Below are 15,052 nucleotides of genomic sequence, written 5' to 3' on the forward strand. Positions count from 1 at the left end.
TCATGCCTTGCATTAAAAAAAAAAGAAAAAAGTTTGGCATTCCATATTACTGTTTTAAAGTCAGTCTTTGGTACAGTTTCCTTGCTTTCTTTATTGCAAATTTTGTTGGAGAATTGTGCAATAAACTTTGCAGTGTGGCTATAACTTCCTTTCTACTTAGCGCATTGATGATTTGCTGATCAGTACTTAGCAATCTGTTAAGCCTGCTTTGCTGGATTTCATTTAATTTGCTTCTTTCACATAGCCATTCAAGGTGGTTCTATTCACCTTCATTTGATACATTGAGTTGGCTTCCACTTTGATAAACAAGCAAACTAAATGAATTAAGGGAAGCTGAAGTGAATTAATCAAATGAATTCCAGCTTCACTGAACTATGTGAGTTAGAACAGATTACATTTTATGCTAACATTCAGAATCGTCAGAATTTATATTTAAAAATTCATTAAAAAGTAGCAAAGAGTTGTGCTTCCTTTTTAATTAATGGATTTTTCAACAGCCTTATCCACTTCAAGCTGTACTTTGGGCATGGTGGGCCAATTTTTTTGTTGATGCAATATGTTGCAGATTTATTAAATGGAGTTACACTGACTTACGCAAATGGAGACTAAAGAAAATATACTAGAATGTTCCAAATGACTACAAGTAGACAGTATTTTCAGAATCTATACTTAGATGCCTTGGGTTGTGTCCAAAGTTAGTCATCCTGAGAGTAGACCCATTGAAATTAATGGGCATTACTATTTTAACATCCATTAATTTAAATGGGTCTGCCCTACTCTCAGGGATGCAGGTGGTGCTGTGGTGTAAACTACTGAGCCTTGGGCTTGCCGATTGGAAGGTCGACAGTTCGAATCCCCGCAACAGGGTGAGCTCCTGTTGTTTGGTCCCAGCTCCTGCCAACCTAGCAGTTCGAAAGCACATCAAAGTGCAAGTACATAAATAGGTACTGCTCCGGCAGGAAGGTAAATGGCGTTTCCGTGCACTGCTCTGGTTTCTACAGAAGCAGCTTAGTCATGCTGGCCACATGACCCAGAAAAACTGTCTGCGGACAAATGTCGGCTCCCTCAGCCAGTAAAGCAAGATGAGCACCGCAACCCTAGAGTTGTTCATGACTGGACTTAACTGTCAGGGGTCCTTTACCTTTACCTTTACCCTACTCTCAGTAGAATTTAGCTGGATCCAACCTCTTTGTCTGGAAAGCTCAGGTATAAGTTCTAACAAACAAGCATCTGTGCCAGTCTCCCTTAGGGGAATATATGTGATGGATCATCTACTACAAGTATGGACAGTTTTATCCTAAAGTATCTCCCACTATGTTTCATTAACTGTGTTGTGTTCTGATCCAGGTATACTATGCACTTTTTCTATGCCAGTAAAAGAGATTGACTGATTGACAAAAATATGGAGAAAGTTCCTCTCAACCCCAAGGTACAATGTGGGATAAGCAAATACATCATTGGCATTGTGCCTGGGTTGCACTGAATGGTTGGCTGACAGGGGGCGGTACAGTTTACTGGGATGGAGAAGGGCAAAGTGGTGGTGAGGGCAGCACAGTCCAAACTGGAACCGGTCTGGCACTCCTTCACCTGCAATTGAACCACACTGACCTCACAGCTATCTTGCCCCTCACAACCACTCTCCCTCCCAGCAAGCTGCCAAGACTCTGGCAAAGGGAGGTCAGGCATGCGCCACCACCCTGCGCCACTGACTGCTACAACTCTGAAGTGGTGACAGAGGAAATAAATGACTTTTGTTTCTTCTGTGAAGAAGGGAGATGTGGCTGCTTCCCTGCTTCTGCAAGCACAGAATATTCTCCACATTGGGGCAATTCCTCCCTTCATATAAGACCTAGACATTTATTTGGAATGTGCAGTGTTCTGGTGTCTCCCTTGTCACTCCTATCGTCATTCTTGTGGACTCTGTATCCATGTGAGAAATTTACCGCTTGTGGAACTGGGATGATTCTTGATTAATAGTTTCATTCTAAGCTCCTATATCCAAAGTCTGACAATAATCACCAGTCATGGACAATACTAAACAGAGAGTTGCTCCGAACCCAATCCATCCACCTGGCATCTTGATACGTTTCAAGACTAGATAAAGAGGAACAAAGCCTCACAGGGTACCATGGAAAGCTCTTTGTCCTGCCTCTGATCTTCTGCTTACCATGGGAGATTCCATGTGACACAGGACTGGAAGTTGTCAGATTGGTGTGCAAGTTGGTGTGCCATTGCAAACCACATTCAATGCTGAACCTTGACCAACATGCTGGGGGAAGTGGACTGACAGGCCAAGGGAGCTGGACGTCAGTCTGGATGAAGCTCTTTTCTCACAACAGCTATACATTAATGGTGGGTGCCATCATTTGAGCTAGTTGTCTGAGCTGACCCTTTAGAGATGTCATGCTGCATAGCAGCTTCGTTAAATATGTGAGCTATAGGGCATTCAGAAGCTTCCACCAAAGGGAATGTATAATTAGCCAAGATGGATAGATAATGCATTGCTCTGTCTCCGGGGCTTGTGGTAGAGATCAGTGGAAGGAATTACTCAGGTGAAATTACTTAGTGGGTGAGGAAAAACTGGTGGAGTGCATGGAGCTAATGGTAGGGTATGTCTAATTACGACGACTCCCCAAACATTGACTCAATGTATAATTTTGTTGTCATTCTTGCTATTGTTTGGGAATCACCAGGTAAGCCCCACCTTGCTTTCTTCTCTCCAGAAGTCAAGGGCAGCATTGTCCCCAGCGTTCACTGCTGACCTGCTGTTGACAACATGCCCTAAAATGAATAGTTATCTAGTCACTTTTCTCATTGTATGGTTTAAGAAAGCATGTCTGATGCTTCCTTGCTTGGCTTACATTTCAATTCATTCAAGGGAGGAGGGAAATTCTCCACTCCCACACATAATATCCACAAAGTGGCTTACAACAAGATAATAAATCAGCAACAATGTAAAATCATATTATTATTACTACTATGGAGGAAACTGCAAGGACATCAACAGAATCTCTGTTCTGTCCTGATTGTCCAGTGCAAGGTATGGCTCAGGCACCTGCATTGCTCCTTTACTGAGTACCTAGAGGGTAGAAGCTGGGTCAAAATAGGTTTCTCAGATAAAGTGTGCATGTGTGCATTTATTCATGAAAATAACTTAAAACGATGCTTAACGTTCAGAAAATTACTTTGCAATGTTGAGTATATAAGGCATATGAAATTGCACACAAAACCTCAATTGAAATTTGCAGTGAAATGCTTTTGAATTTTCACGAGGACTTTTAAAAAACCATACACTGACATGGAAATGTGGGAACTGCGCTTAAGACTGAAACAATGACAAACAGAGAGAAACTAAAGTTGAGAAATTCACCCATTTCTGCTTGGAGCCTGCTTAGTTTCTTCCATGGGACCTGCTGACAACTTAGTTGCCTTCTTACTCACACAGCCCCACCCACCATTTGCCCAGGTTTTTAGGGAGGCCTAAAGTAAACAGTGATATTTTATTTTCATTTCTGCTGCCTGTCTTATTTGTGTCTGCTATTAATCTCACGAAGCTGAATGATTTATTTTGTAGTAGGGTTTTGCTTTGTTGTTTCTTTTCTTTTTCTTTTAAAAAAACATTGTTAATTGTGATATCTGATATTATCTGCCTACCTGGCACTACCAAGCAAAATACGAACTGCAAATACCAGGTGGAGGGTGGTGTTGGCACTGCATGCCAACCCCAAATAACAAGGATTGGGGGGCAGGTTCTCACATTCCCTGTCATCGCTGTGTGAGACCTTCAGAGCGACCACTCAAGGAGCGCATTGCAGACTGCACAAACAGGATGATAATATGCCACAAATTAGGAAGCTTTGTGTAAATCAGCACTTGTTTCAAGCATTGGTTTGGCGCTCAGGGCAGAGGCAGGTTTTTCAGGCTTTGCTGTGTTTTGAATCAAATAAACGATTTAATTAGGTTAGCTAAGGAACGAGATGGGGTAGTGGATTTGGCAAGTGTGCTAAGGCCCTTGAGGGCAGGTGCTGAGTACCATCACATACTGTTCGTGCTGATTTGAACTTAGGGCACCCAGCACCATGCAGGCAGGATCAGACCTAAGGCAAATAAGGAGCTTTCTCTTGTATATAGTTGGCTGATTTTTAATTTGATACCTTCTTCCAATATAGATACAATAAAAGGAAGTCCTACGGAAATGACATCAACCTGGGTTTGCTAGTTTACATCCATTTGTGTGACGCTGTAAATATGTCTTGATCTGTAGTTGGTAAGGTGAGGGGATGCTCACAAAATTTGCAGATAACACTAAACTGGGAGGGAGGGACCGAATGCTGCCAAAGACAGGGTTAGGATTCAATATGACTTGAATCCCAACTGTCATTCCATTGTCTGGAGAGGTCACTTCCTCGTTCTCGTAGAGAAACCATTTTCAATGGAGCCCAGCAATGGAAAAATGCAGCTGTGTTGAGGCAGCACAGGGTGATGAAAATTTACACCCCTAGGAGTTTTGTGTCTGAAGCAACTGCCTCTGTGCTTCCCATGCTGGCTTGTTGCTACTGATAGCCCTTGTGGAAAGATAGCTGCCCAGGTAGGAGAAGTGATTGACATTTTCCAATGTTCCAATGTTCCAATGATTATCGTCTTCCAAAGCAACTACTCTATTCTGAACTTAAAAATGGAAAGCGTAATGCTGGTGGTCAACAAAAGAAGTTTAAAGACCGTTTCAAGGCAAATCTTTAAAAATGTAGTATAAACACCAACAATTGGGAAACATTTGCCTGCGAGCGCTCCAATTGGGGACCAGCCTTTACCAAAGGTGTCATGGACTTTGAAGACACTCAAACTCAGGACGAAAGGGAGAAATGTGCTAATAGGAAGGCACGTTTGGCAAACCCTCACAGTGATCAACTCCTGCCCGGAAACCAATGTCTCCACTGTGGAAGGACGTGTGGATCCAGAATTGGCCTCCACAGTCACTTACGGACTCGTTGTTAAAACCGTGTTTATGGAAGACCATCTTACTCAGCTATGAGTGATCGCCAAAGAAGAAAGAAAGAAGATTGATAGCCTTCTTCTCCTTGACTTTGTCCAACCTTCTTTTAAAGCCATGCAAGTTGGTAGCCACCACTGCCTCTGGTGGGAGACAGTTACCTACTTTAACATAGTTTAAAATGGTTTCCCTCCACATAGTGTTTGCCATATGGAATCCACACAGGATTGGATTGGGGCCAGTGTGTTTAGACACGGGGCCTCTATATACTGCCACTATCACCGAGGACACTTTAAAAAAAGATAATAGAAAATGTATTCCTTGGTGCATCAGTATAATTTGGGCTATTCCACAGTGCAGCACTTTGTGCTTATTAAGAAATGAATTTCACCTGCCATACTGCCCTCGCCCCCATTCTCTTTGTGGTCTTTCTCTTATTAAAGGGAATTTAATTTTTCCTTTCATTATCTTTATTTTCTTCCAGAGGATTAAAACGATTATAAATTCTCCTCAATGGGATGAACCAGAGCTACAAGCAACGACTGATTTCAAATTATTTCATTTTTGTGAGGCGAGGAATACACATTTTTAAAAGCCTCACCCAAAAAATGCATTCTAAATAAAGATGGTCAGTGATGTATGAGACTCAATATGGATTTCTTCGAGGAGATTAACAAGATTGATAATAAAATAACATTAAAGGGCATAAAGCATTGTACATTGAAATGAATAACAAAAGTCAAAAGCTTTGAGGGTAATTAGTACTTAATTAGAAATAGAGATGCTATCAGCATAATAGTCACAATTTTATTCATTAGGTTCTGCTACTTGCCTCCACATCACAGTGCCATGGCTGGGCTTTTTGAATATGCATTTACAGAACATAGATCACGGCTTACAGCAAGTGGGTGTTTGGATAAAAGCTATGCTTGAGTTTTGTTTTCCAAAACAAGTTGGCTACCAGTCGCTGTTTAATTGAATATGGGGAGGATCCGTGTACATTCCTATTAGTTGCTGTCACTGAGTAGAACAAGTTGTACATGGAAGCACCGACAGCAGCTGTTGCTAGATCTTTGCAAACCTGATCTTGGCAGATTCTTATGAACCTGCCCAAGTGCTAAGATCCTCAGGTGAGCACCTAACTCTTGTTCCCATCAACATCAGAGGTGCAGCTGGTGGTGTGACGTGAGAGATCCCTTTCTGTGGTTGCCGAATTCCCTCCCAAGAGTGGTTAGATTGGCTCTCTCCTTGCTACCTTTCCACTGGCAGGCAAAGACCTTCCCAATCACAGCAGGCCTTTGAAACCTAAGGTGCAGATGGTGCCGACCACTGCACTGTTATCACAACAAGTGACATTTCAATGCTGGTTCCAAATGTCTTTTATTGTAGTTTATCTATTGCTTTCAATTCCATTACTTTGTATTTTATAGGAATGTTTTAAGTATGCTGTAAGCCCCTCTTTGTGTGCCTCCTCCACGTGAGCTCCAGAAGGTGGCAACACAGGAATGGTGGCTAAGGGGGAATGCTCTCTCCAGGGAAGTTTGTCCGGTGCCTTCATTATAGAAGAAGAAGAAGAGTTTGGATTTGATATCCCATTTTATCACTACCCTAAGGAGTCTCAAAGTGGCTAACATTCTCCTTTTCCCTTCCTCCCCCACAACAAACACTCTGTGAGGTGAGTGAGGCTGAGAGACTTCAGAGAAGTGTGACTGGCCCAAGGTCACCCAGCAGCTGCATGTGGAGGAGCAGGGACACGAACCTAGTTCACCAGATTACAAGTCCACTACACCACACTGGCTCTCTCAGTATATAATTTTAGGTACCAGGTGAAAACATTCCTTTTCAACCAATCTTTTGGCTGATTAATATTCTACAGCCTTTTAAATGTGTCTGTGGGAAGGAGGGGTTGTTGTTTTTCTGTTTTGATTTAATTATTTACTTGATTCTATCCTGCATTTTTTATTCTGTGAACCTCCCTGGAATCTTATGATGAAGGGTGATATATAAATACAACAAATAAATAAATCCTCTTGGATTAATGGGAAGAATACAGCTTAGCCATCCACCAGATTTCATGCTTCTCCAAATATTGCAATGCAGTTTCAAGCGAGAAAAAAATGTGTATTTAAATATGTATTAATAATCCATGTTTAAGGATATGCTGAGTAATGTGGAAACAGAAGGAAATTTCGGGTAGGAAACCATGTGACTGGAAGTAGACAGATTATGTCATCCCTGACTTCTTCTCTGGAGTATATTTATTTTAGAGATATTTATCACACTCTTCAGAGCAGCTGACAAGTTTAAATCAAAACTGCACTAAATGTAAAAGGAAGAATGAGAGAATGAGTATTTAAACAGGAAAGGGGTTACAAACAGTAGCAGCAGAGCGATAAAAGTCCAGATTACAAAAATAGGAAACTCAGCATTTTAAAGCATCTCTCTCTCTGTGTGTGTTAAGCATCCTGAGGCAGAAAATTCTGAAGTCGGGTGGCAACACCAAAAGAGTCCTAGCCTGGTTCACAAGCTGGAGGGATGTGAAGAAAGGCCGGAGTTAAAGATCTCCAAGCAAGGCAGTTCACTGAAGGCAGGAATGGGGAACCAGTTACCCACCCAATGTTGTTGGACTCCAACTCCAATCAGCCTCAACCAGCCTGGCCAAGTGACAGGGATGATGGGAGTTGTGATAGCAGCAACATCTGGAGACTCAACACTTCCCTGATCTTGACCTTGGAGAAGTGGGAACGTTATGGTTTTAAGGGTTAACGCTAGCATCCTGAATCAAGTATAGAAATGTATCAGAAGCCAAAGCAGCTATTTAAAGAGGGACTTTATTTGATCCATAAGCCTGGTCCCAATTAGATGTTACACTCCAAGCACCAGTCAGAGACCAGTGGAGGCCAGTGGAGACTAGCTGCACTGGGAAGTTGGACATCCCTGCCCAATCCAACCCACCCACCCCCTTCAGCCTGCTCCAAATATTGTTTGGATTTCCATGTACGTTGCTGTATTTTGTACTAAATGTCATTTCCAGGCCTGGATAGCTCAGTTGGTTAGAGCATGGTGCTGATAACACCAAGGTTTCAGGTTTGATATGGGACAGTTGCATATTCCTGCATTGCAGTGGGGGTGGAATCGATGATCCTCAGGGTCCCTTCCCACTTTAAGATTCTATTATTCTTCAGCAACAGCCTCATGCATAGCATATTGCATGTGTCCTCCTTGTACATCTGCATGAAACTAGGCTTGGACTTGGTCAACTGAGCTCACCTAGGACTGTGTGTGTTGAGGCTCCAGAGTCGTCTTGGAATGCATGAGGGCAACATCAGCTACCATAATAGACAAGCAAGGTTCTCAAATGGCCAGGTCTAAAATAAATACTAGAGTTCCTGTCCTGCTACTGCTGAGTTTGCCTGATCAACAAATAGATGTATTCTGCCTGCTGCATTTCAGAATCCAGGATGGGCAGTTTTGAACAGTGGGGAGATGAATTGAGTCTGGATTTGAGTTCTTTTGCCCAGTCTGTGCCCAGTCTGAAGCTTTGCCACCAAGTCCTGGCGAGGGGTGTGAAAAGGTGAATACCGACAACATAATGCCTTGGAACATCATCATTATCCTTAAATTGCAGATGTGAACCATCAAAGCACATTAAGAAGCTGAATGCAGTCCACCAGCCACACACTGAAATCCATTGATAAATCTCTTTGGTTTCGCAGCTTATCTGGCAGTGGACACAGGAGCACTTGGAAAGCAGTTGGCATGCCACAATACACAGCTGGCGGGTTGTGTTCAGCTTGGCAGGTCACAAGTTGTGCTGGCCTGCGATATGGGTACATGGTGAGAAGCTGCCACTTGATAAATGGTCATCCACATTCACCCACAATGCTCTGGGTTTTTGTTTCTGGGCTGGTGGTTCACTTTGAGGACAAGAGCATCCCCGTTGGTTCCGTAAAGCTTCATATTGGTCCCATCTGCAATTTGAGGATAATGGCACTTAGCTCTATCAAAAGAGGATTACAGGATTTAGTTCTGAAGCCCAAGATCCTTGGATGGAATTTAATCTGTACTCTGAAGCTGTGAGACTCATTTTGGATTCTGGTTTTGTTTCATATTCACCACTGGCCTTCTCCTAGCAGATGGGAGTTGGACCTCTCCACGTCGAAAGAAAAGGAGGCAAAGAAACAGTTGGCTTAACTCTGAGCTTAGCATTGCTACAGGGTGGCTCCCCAAAGCCATGTGAAATGAGTGGTTTGACATTGACTCTGATCAAAAAGCAACAGGGTTAATTTAATTATTCATCTGCTTTGAATATCAAACGGGAAGAATATAAATTCGCTCCACTCTTTAAGAAAATGAAGCTGTCCAAATCTCAAAATGACAAGATGAGAAGGCAGGAGAGGGGGGGGGGGGACTCAGGATTCGAATGGATCTTGAGAAGAACTAATCGTGTTCTGAGCCACGGACGATCCGTTTTCCTCTAAGATACTAACGTGAGCACTTAGCTCCTTGTAATTGCAGTGTGGCCTTTGGAGTCAAAGGCAGCTCCCTTCTATGATACTTAACTGCTAGCTTCAAAAGATTACAACTGTCCTTCCCGTAACCTATAACCAACAATTAAACCCTACAGAGAAGATTTGCTCTTTCCCCTCAGGGGTTTCTATCGGAAGTTTCGGCTGACAGAGCAGGTGGAAGTACACTGGACGTTGGAAAAGGGCTTAGCTGCTAGAAGTTCATCACCCATGCTGCAAATTAATAACATTTATATCCAGTTTCTTTAAAAGGCAGAGAACTTCCAGGAAAACCTTGTCATTCTTTGCCGGACCACTAAGGCTGTCCACACCTGCTTGTCTTCAAAAACGTAAGAGCTGGTACTCTCTGACCATTCACTGGAAGTCATCTAGATAGCCTCCCACCTTGTTTTTGTAGGTATGAGCCATGGCCAGCCCCCTGACTAGACAAGGGTAACACTTTTGCTGCAGCAGAAGGAAAAGAGATTGTTTCCACTGTAGCACCTTGACATGTAGGAAGCAATCAGAATGTTGATCTATCTAGTATTTGTGGGATAAACAGCCTCACATAACCAACATGCTTAAGTCTATTTAATTCATGAAGAGGTTAATACCATAGAGTAAGCTGTCCTGCCAGGCTTAGCTATGTCCACTTCCCTTACCTTAGGAGGAAATGGTTCCTCTCCCAGTCTACCTGAGAAGCTCAATGTTTGAAGGTGGTTGTTCCAGCTCAGACTGCATTGTTCTCACAGACACTCTTGAGTTCCTTTACCAATAATCTAGAAACTGCCACCACTTTTTAACTAAGCCAAGTTTTATTGCCTATTAAACTTTCTGAAACACAAGAACCTGAACTTGGGAGAGTTTGTAAGTAAACCATTTTTTAACTTACTAAACATAAGATCTTTTCCCTAAACTGGGGGACTATATCACTTGAACTAAAGTTAACTTACCAGTGTTAGGAAATCCAGCCCACACTCTTCTTCCGGCATGGTGATCACTTCTGTAAAATAAACATATAATGTGATGAAGGGTCCTTTGTGGATTATCAGGTCAAGAGTCAGAATGGAATACATTTCAGGTCCAGCTCACAAAGCAGTTGTGCATGAACTGAGCAGTTCATCTTACAACAGTTGCTATAGTTTTCTTGACAAAACAGATTAATGATGATGGACACTCAAGTTAACTCTTTTCACAATTCCCAGCCCCTTGAAAATGTGCAATCAATTTTCTACCATCAATAGCAGCAACCTGTTGGGAGGGGTATTATGTATTTTGCAAGCCAAGAGTTGAAGCAACCTTATTTATGGGTGAGCTTACTTAACATCAGAGATGCGCTATTTCAATCCCGAAGTGTTTCATTTGACATATTTTGTTAATGTTGAGTGCTTTGCCACAGGAGATTGTCAAAACTTCACTGATGCAAGGAAGCTTCTTTTGCCTTTTTGAGATGGATGAGAAGTGGCAAATTTACACATCCTGGGGATGATGGGGAATTGTAAGTTAGGAAGCACAGAACGCAGTCCTTCACTCATTGCTAGGAAGAATCTGATGGGATTTACACAGGGCTGGAACAGAAGTTGTGTCCAGTAGTGGAAACAAATACCCAAATAAAACTTTGGATGGTGAGTTTCATAACAATTAAAGTTGGAAGGTGATATGTCATGTTTGCCTTTGTTGCCTCATTCAATCTTGGATTAGCTCTTGGGACTCTGGATGGTCCAACTGGATGTGGCTACATCTTACATCTAGGGATTGACATTGGAGGAAATTTGTTTTGTGAATAACCTTCTAAACCAAAATATGGAGATGCTACATTGAACTTGGCCTAGGAGCCATGCTGCTTATATTCTCTTAAGGGCTGTGTAATTTAGTTATTCTGCTGAGACAACTGCAGACCAGACCGGTCCAGCTCCTCTGCTGGACTCATCACTCAGATGGCGACTCTTGCATTGATGGCACAGGACTGGAGACAGTGAAACTATCCCGTGTGTCAGGAGTAGGATGAGCCAGCGGGGCACAGAATGGTGAGATGACAATCCCAGGAGGTGGTCCAGTGGGCTTTGGGGAGCCTCCACTAGGGGAGAAAGAATAGGAGACTAGTAACAAGGAGAGGGAGAGGCAAGTGCCCCTTGCTTCCCTGACCTTACCTTCCTCACAGCATGCTTGTCCCATCTTCCCACCACAACACGAAGGAGTGAAAAACACGGGCAGTTGAGGGGGCAGCAACTAGTAAGGAGGAGAGAATTCCGGAGAGAACTCCACTTTGATATTTATGGGGAGAGAGGAGCGCAAGAGATCAATTCAACTTTCCTAAAGCAAAAGCACAGCTGGGCCGTCAGGGTAGTAAAAGAGAGGATTAGCAAAGCCCATATTGTGTAGCAAAGAATAGAGGCTTATCTATGTGTATTGGCTGAAGAGCCTCAGGGAGATAATGTACCAAAGCCTCCTCTCAATAAAAGTGAATGGGAAAACCTCAATGAGTCGCAGCTCAATACCTGAAGTGCAGAGCACTCTGTATATTTGGGACTCCAAATGCCAGACTTGGCATCTGTTGTTTCTGATGATCCTAGGACACAGGAAGGCCACATTCAGAAATGGAACAGTACCTCTTGACATTCCATCTCTAAAACTCTTCTTTGGAAATTCAGCCTAAACATGCAAGGGCAAAAAGTGTGCTGGGGTCAGAGGCGCATGCACTGGGCATTGCCTACCCAATATTCCCACTGATGCTAGCCCTGCACCCTCCACTCCTAACCTTTGCATATTTAGCTTGAAGATTTGATTGGAGCTTCTCACTGCATTTGGTGAATTCACTTAGAAACGACCTCTCCTGCCCAAAATCAGGAACCCTGGATTATTAAAGTTTCCAGTCACAAGGAGGCTTCTAAGAGTGTTGTTATCGTTTCATATATTTATGTACCACTTGATACTGGAACAGTCTCTAAGGCCACATTCGCTATGATACCACTTTAAACAGTTATGGCTTTCCTCAAAGAAACTTGGGAGCTTCAGTTTGTTAAGGGTACTGAGAGTTGTTAGGAAACCCCTATTCCTCTCACGGAGGTACAATTTCCAGCGTCGCCTTTGAGAGAGATTGATTGGTAAACCACTCTGGAAATCACAGCTCTGACTGGGAAAGCACTTTAAATGTATGGTGTAAATGTGGCCTAAGTGAATGTTTACAGAAAAGTAAATTATCATCTATCTATCACCTATCTATCATCTATCTATCTATCATCTATCTATCAATCTATCATCTATCGTCTACTCATACATTCACACAACCAAATGATGAAATTAAAAAAACTAGAATATCACATTAAACAATTTTTAAAAAAAAACTCTAAAGGAAAAATATAGCAGCACAATTGGGTGGGGGGGGGTCTAATGAGTCAGGGAAATGATTCAGTAGCCTTCCCACCAACTACCTGTAAATTGGGTGAAAGATTGGGGTGAACTATAGTCTGCTGACATCTGGACCCCACCCCCTAACATGTCTACATTGGGGGCAGAGTTGCGTACATATCACAGAACCCCCTTCACACATTCTGTGCTCTTGTGCACAGGCTGAACACCGAGAGATGGCTTATGAAAGACATTCACCCTCCATTTAGAATTGTGTATTTTTCACACTGTGCTTTATAACAGGATATTCCAAGAAACAAGAATCCTCGAAAATAGTTTCCTTGGCTTTGGAAAATATTGAGTGGGTGATGAACTTCAAAAGAAATCATTTGGTAGGATTCATCAAATAAGTGAAGTGTTATAAAAGTAATTCTTGGAAAGTCACTTTCGATGAGCACTATCTAGTGTAGCAAAAGAAAGAAATGCAGCAGGAAATCAATAGCTACACTTTCATCTTCACCTCCAATTGCTTTGCAGAACTGAACTTCCAGATCGTGATGCACATTCCAGTGTGAGGGATCAGATCCAATGATTGTGCATTCTGCAGGTTTCGGATAAAGATGAACTTTCCCATTCATCTTAGAATTAACCCGTTCTAAGGTGCCATAGGCCATCACACCCAGCCCCCTGTTGTATAAAGGAAATCCAGAACTGTGATATCTTTAAATAGATGGCTGCTAGCTTCTCGAAGACCTCCATTGAGATACATCATCTCCCTCCCCATGCCACACCAAGTATTTGACACCATTGTTGGATGGCTCTTGTCATCAAAAGGTTTCTCCAAATGTTCCGGACAAATCTGTAATTATATTTTCTTGCCCTCTGGTTAGGAATGGGTGAATCTGCCAGTTTTGTTTTCTTTCTGCTTCTCGTTTCTCAGTCTTAAATTCAGTTCTTCACATTTCCACATCAGTTGGCAATTCCCCGCCAGCATTTTAGTGAGAATGTCTCCTACAATACATATGTCTACATGGAGTCTTCCACAATATTCACATTTTCACCAACCGGTTCCACCAAATATTAGGCATTTTTGTATGTTTTTACCACTTATGTATTTTGATGCAGAATTAACCCTGATCTATGCATTTTTGTACGCATTCATTGGCTGGAGAAGTGCATTGAAAAATTAATAAAGCTGTGAATTTTGCAGGATGGCTGTGTTTTGGTTCACATATGGTTTCAAAAAACATGAATTGGGTAGGCTCTCCTCTAAATGCAACATGAATGAAATTTCTCTCCCATATAACCTCTGGGGCTGCAGAGTGCAAGTCTTTGTCCTCCTCCATGTGCCATCCCTTCAGGTATCTGAAGCGTCTTACCATAACACGTTCTCCCTCAGTATTCTCTTCTCATGCCCATTTTTCTTTTCTTTTCTTTTGATATGGTTTGTTTTCCATACTACTGACAATCTTCATTGTCCTCCTCTGAAACTGTTACAGTTTGCCTATACTCATCTTAAAGGGTGGTACCCATAACTGGATACAGCACTGGAGTCTTCTGACTACACACTAATGCAGAATGAAGTGAAACTCTTACATCACAGGATCTGGAAACAAAAGGTTCCATTGTTGAGGCCTAAAACTGCACCACCCACACACTGCTGACTCATGTTCAACATGCGATGATCCACCACAATCCTTGGAATCTTCTCACATGTGTTACGTCCAAGGCAGGTAGCTCTCATTCTCTGCTTCTCCCCTAAATGAAGAACCTTTATTTTGTCTCTCTTGTATGTAATTTAGTTTTGGGAAGAATCACTGACACATGTTATGCCCTCCACATGTGCTTGAATTGATGGGACAAGCACTGTTGCATCATTGCCAGAAGAGAATGCCATGGTTTTAGGGTGGTATCATAAATGGCATCCAAGATTGTGATATGTGTTCTTGTGTAACACAGGGAGAAATACATTAAGCCTACTCTTATTTTATCTATTAAATTGATACCCTCTCCTTTTCCCCTATGTGGTCAAGGGCAGCAAATAATTCTGTGGTTAAAAAATACAGTTAGGAATAAAATAAAGACATATTCAATAAATTTTAAAAGGATTTAAAACATTTAAAACAATGAAACACAGTAATATGTCTGAAACAAATTTAAGAATAGATGCAACTGAATCACGCATCTCAATAGACCTTCCAAAGCA

The 15,052-nt window shown here is 42.2% G+C and overlaps 1 long non-coding RNA gene across 1 annotated transcript in view; it reads left to right on the plus strand.

The window, feature by feature from the left end:
* LOC310661177 overlaps nt 1–12,959 on the plus strand; it is an 860,679-nt gene extending 847,720 nt beyond the window's left edge. The window contains exon 2 of the long non-coding RNA XR_014503814.1: nt 11,612–12,959. This is a non-coding gene — a long non-coding RNA (uncharacterized lncRNA). The remainder of the gene's footprint in view (nt 1–11,611) is intronic.
* Nucleotides 12,960–15,052: the final 2,093 nt, after the last annotated feature.

This window comes from Podarcis tiliguerta, assembly GCF_965153285.1.
Source record: "Podarcis tiliguerta genome assembly, chromosome: 12".
In the NCBI taxonomy this organism is placed as follows: Eukaryota; Metazoa; Chordata; class Lepidosauria; order Squamata; family Lacertidae; genus Podarcis; species Podarcis tiliguerta.